Raw genomic sequence first — 5,133 nt, 5'->3', positions numbered from 1 at the left:
CCTAGCTACTTAGGGGCTTGAGATCTGAGGATCAAGGTTCAAAGCCAACCTTGGAAGGAAAGTCCTTGAGATTCTTACCTTCAAATAAGTACCAAAAAAGCTGGAAGTGGCGCTGTTTCTCAAATTGTAGGGTGCTAGCCTTGAGCAAAAAAGCTCAGAACAGCACCCAGGCCCTGAGTTCAAGCCCCAAGATCTGCACACACACACACACACACACACACACACACACACACACACACACACACTTAGAGGCTCTTCTCCTGATATATACTAAACATTTAAATTCCAAGAGAAAAAGTAGAGGAGTTTCTTTGGAACATTGAGACAATCAAAATCAGCTACCGTTTATCCAGAGTAATTTAGAAGGTCAAATACAAGCCTAGAAAGATTCATGTTTGGAGAAGTGCCAAGAAGACCATAAGGTTCAATACTGGGATGATCCATAGACTTGGGGGAAACATGGTTAAACATTGAAGGAAAACCAAAGCACAGAGCCAATCTGCAAAGGAAAATGTTTATGTTTATTTCCCCCTTATTGGCTCCTGGTATTTGAGGAGCACGCTGTCAAAACACTAGATTGACACAAGCTAGGGGAGAGAGACTTTTGTGTCATACATGAAAAAAATAATCTTTATAGAAATAGTTTGGGACCATAAATGTAAAAGCACATTCAATAATTGGAAATACAGTGCACTTAGGGAAGGGGGAATCTGGTTTCTAGAATTAACACATTACAATATTCAAATGTTTAGTTTTCAAATAAATAAATAAAAATTCACCAGATATTTTTAATTTGATTTTATTGTAAAGATGCTGTACAGAGAAGTTACAGTTACATAAGTAAGGTAATGAGTACATTTCTTGTTGAGCTTTTTTTTTTTTTTGTCAGTCCTGGGTCTTGAACTCTGGGCTTGGGCACTGTCCTTGTGCTCTTCAGCTAAGGCAAGTGCTCTACCACTTGAGCCACAGCATCACTTCCAGTTTTCTGGTGGTTTATTGGAGTAAAGAGTCTCACAGACTTTTCTGCCTGGGGTGACTTTGAACCACAATCCTCATATATCAGCCTCCTGAGTAGCTAGGATTACAGTGAGCCACCTGCTTACCCCCTCCTTTGTTGTTCTCCTATCCCTTCCCTCTCCTACCTCCCTCACTGCAGGTATTCAAAGAAACAGGAAAGTGTGATTCATTCAAAGGAGCAAAGGAAACAGCTCTGGAAAAGCTCAGGTATCAGCCTTCCTACACAAAGACTTTAAAAAAACTGTCATATGTATGTGTGTGTGTGTGTGTGTGTGTGTGTGTGTGTGTGTGTGTGTGTGTGTGTGTGTGTGTGCGTGCGTAAAGAGCTAAAATAACAAAGAACTAGAGAAAATCAAGAAACTGAGCTAGATCTATAATACCTGCACAAGGAACGGTAAGGCGTAAGTTTGAGGCCAGCCTGGGCTACATAGAAAGAGAAAATAAGTGATATGGGAACAAAATGACAATATCAACAAAGAGAAATTATACAAAGGAACCGAACTCTGAAATCCACAAGCATTAAAAAATATTAAAACTCATTAAATTCAAGGCTGGGGATGTAGTTCAGTGATCTAGTACATGTTTCTCATGTATAAGGATTTGTTTTCAATCCTTAGCACTGCAAAAACAAAATAGAACATGATGAAAGTATATGTTGACTGCAAGAGAATTGCTTTAGATCCAAAGATAGAAATAGGGTAAAAGTGAAATCCTGGAAACAGTCATTCCTTGCAAATGGTAACTAAAACACCAGAATCAACTAAAGCAAACTAAGCTAGGTGCCTGTGGCTCATACCTATAATCCTAGCTACTCAGGAGGCTGAGATCTGAGGATCATGATTCGAAACCAGCCCAAGCAGGATAGTCTGTAAGGGTTTTTCTTATCTCAAATTAACCCTTAAAAAGCCAGAAGTGGAACTGTGGCTCAAGTTGTAGAACACTAGCCTTGAGCAATAGAAGCCAGGAATAGCACTCAGGCCCTGAGTTCAAGCCCCAGGAGCAGCACAATAAAAAGTCTTAAAAAGCAGAGAACATTACATATTAATAAAAGTGCCACCTCACCAAGAAGATATAACAATAATAAAGATTTCTAGACCTCATAAAATGAACAAATAAACAAATATTGACACAATTGAAGAAAGAAGCAGACAGTTCTAAACTAATATTTGGAAGGCCAGTCGCAGGTGGTTCATGCCTATAATCCTAGCTACTTAGGAAGCTAAAATCTGAGGATCATAGTTCTAAACTAGTCTGGGCAGGAAAATCCATGAGACTCTTATGCCCAATAAACTGTTCAGAAAAAAGCTGGAAGTGGTGCTATGGCTCAAGTAGTAGAGCACCAGCCTTGAGCAAAAGAGGCTTAAGGACAGCACCCAGGCCCTCAGTTCAAGTTTTAAGACTGGTGTGCTTGTGCGCGCACACACAAAATATTGAAGACCTTCCATTTGATAATGGAAGAAATGACAAAATAGACACTTAATAGAGAAATGCAGAAGTTGAAAAGCCCCAGTGTTCTCAAAAGCAACAAGACAAATACAATAGATATATAGATACAAACAGAAATTACATGATTATAGAAAGTAGGAAGTCCCACAATACATCATCTTTGAGCTGGAGAATCATGAAACCCAGAATGATATTTCAATTTGAATCCAAAGGCCTGAGAACGATAAGATCAGTGCTATTACTTCCTCTCTGAGGCTGGAGACCTGAGAAATGGAGGCCATTGGGCTAAATCTCACAGTCTAAAAGCTGAAGAACTAAGAGCTCTGATGTCTAAAGGTAGAAGAATAGAGATATTCCTGCTCAAAACATATAGAATTGACTCCTGCTACATATTTTTGTTCTGTTTTGGTCGTCAGTCTATTCAGAAATGGCAAACCTTTTTTTCTGTCAAGGACCATGTAGATGTTTATAATATTATTCATAGGCCATAGAAAATGATCAACACAGCACATAGGCTGTTGGCAGCCAACAAGGGGACTATGTACCTGTCCTGTCATGTACCAAATGATTTTGTCAGCCTCATATAGCCTGATTAGTTGATGCCCATCCACACGTGAGCAGAACTTCCTTACTCAGTCTATTAATTCGAACACCAATCTCTTCCAGAAACACATTCAGAAATGTTTTACTAAATCTGAGCACTAATGGCTCATGCCTGTAATCCTACTTACTTGGAAGGTTGACTTTGGGAGGATTACAGTTCTAGGCCATTCCAGGCTAAAAGGTTCATGAGAAACCCTCTCCCCCCAACCCCCTCCCCCCTCAACCCATAGTTGAGTGCAGTAGTATGCATCTATCCTTCCAAGCTGTGTAGGAAGCTATGATTAGAAGGAATGCAATTCCAGGCTAGACCAGACAGAAAAGTCCACAAGTTTCCATGTCAAAGAAGGGAGGTTGGATATGGTGGCATATTCCTGTGATCTTAGAATCATAGAAAGTGTAAAGTAGGTAGATTAAGACACATGCCCAGACCCTATCTCAAAAATAACCACCATGGTAAAGTGTCAACTTAGCAAGTACAAGGCCATGCATTCAAACCTCACTAACTGCAAGAAATAGAAATGTTTTATTAGCTACTAGACTAGCTATTAGAACATTCCTTAGCCAAGTCAACTTGACACACAAAGTTAACCATCACATATTAACCATCTCTAACAGACAGATATAGAGTAATCCACCCAATAACCACAGAATACATATTCTCAAGTGTACTTGGGACATCCTCCAGGATAGAACAGATGTGGTCTAACAAGTAGTCTAACAAGAACAGATGTGGTCTAAATCAAGTCTCAATAAATGTCAAAAGATTGAAATATTACAGTTTCTTTTCTGACCACAATGAAATGAAGCTAAAAATCCACAGTAAAAAAATACTCTGAAAAACTCACAATGCATAAAAATTAAATCACTCTTAACCAGTGGATCAAAGAAGAAAACATAGGAAAACTGGAAAATAGTTAAAGAAAAAGGAAAATGGAATAACAACATATCAAAACTTAAAGATGATATGGCAAATATAGTGATCTGAGGAAAGTCTATAACTGTAATTGCCTCCATTAGAAAATAAGAAATGTGTGACTCAGTGGTAGAGCACACACTAAGATGCATGGAGCCATGAGTTCAATCCCTAGCACTATTAATTAAGTAAGACAAATCAATAACCTGAGTTTATATCTTGAGGAACTGGAAAATGAAGAACAAACAAAACTTCCAATTAGCAAAAAAAAGGAAATAATAGAGACTAAATTTTAAAATGAGCAATTAGAAAAATAGAAAAAAAATCAATGAACCAAAAGTCGTTTCTTGGAAAAGTCCAAGAAAACTGATAAACTTCCAACAAAACTAACAAAGAAACTGAGGAAGACACAAGTAATAAAATCAGAAATGAAAGTAGGATTACTAATATCAACTACATAGAAATAAAAAGAATACTATTGTCAGCATAACAAATTCAATAACTTAGATGAAATCCCTACAAAATGGTAACAGCCTTAAGCTGAAACAGAAAATCAAAAGCCTTCTAACAAGTTAAGGAGATTAAGTCAACAATGGAAAAGTTTACAACAGAGAAGGAGGGAAGATGGAGGATGAAGCATACCCAGCACAGTTCCTGTATTTCCACAAGATCAAACAAAATAACAGGTCCCTGGATAGGGCAAGAGGTAGTCATGAAAAGGCCAGAAGAGAAACAGTAGACAGTAGATAGGTAAGCACTAGGCAAAATCAAGAAATGATAGATTTTATATTTGTAAAAAAAACCTAATATTTGAAGCTCTTTAGCTTAGCAACAGTGTAGGGAATGGAATGAATCCTCTTGAGACCTTAAAAAAAGAGAGAAATAAAACCTCAGCAAGCACCATAGATGCAGAATTTGAATCTCAAAAAAATAAACAACTTAAGACAGGAGATAAATCTGAGCAGCAAGAAGATGCCGGCTCCCTGCACTTCCTTAGCTTACTCACTGGGTGCTATGGCAGGGAACTATCTTCAGCTGGGTTTTACCATCAAATCTTATGACTGGAAGGAATAACAGATTCTTACATTTTCATATCTCCAGGTTTCAACAGCCTACTCACTTCACTGGCTAACAGCTCTGAGAATCAATGTGAG

The sequence above is a fragment of the Dipodomys merriami genome, unplaced genomic scaffold (genome assembly GCF_024711535.1).
Source record: "Dipodomys merriami isolate MVZ:Mamm:240054 unplaced genomic scaffold, mDipMer1.0.p SCAF_3, whole genome shotgun sequence".
Classification (NCBI taxonomy): domain Eukaryota; kingdom Metazoa; phylum Chordata; class Mammalia; order Rodentia; family Heteromyidae; genus Dipodomys; species Dipodomys merriami.
Note: the sequence above shows the minus strand (reverse complement) of the source record.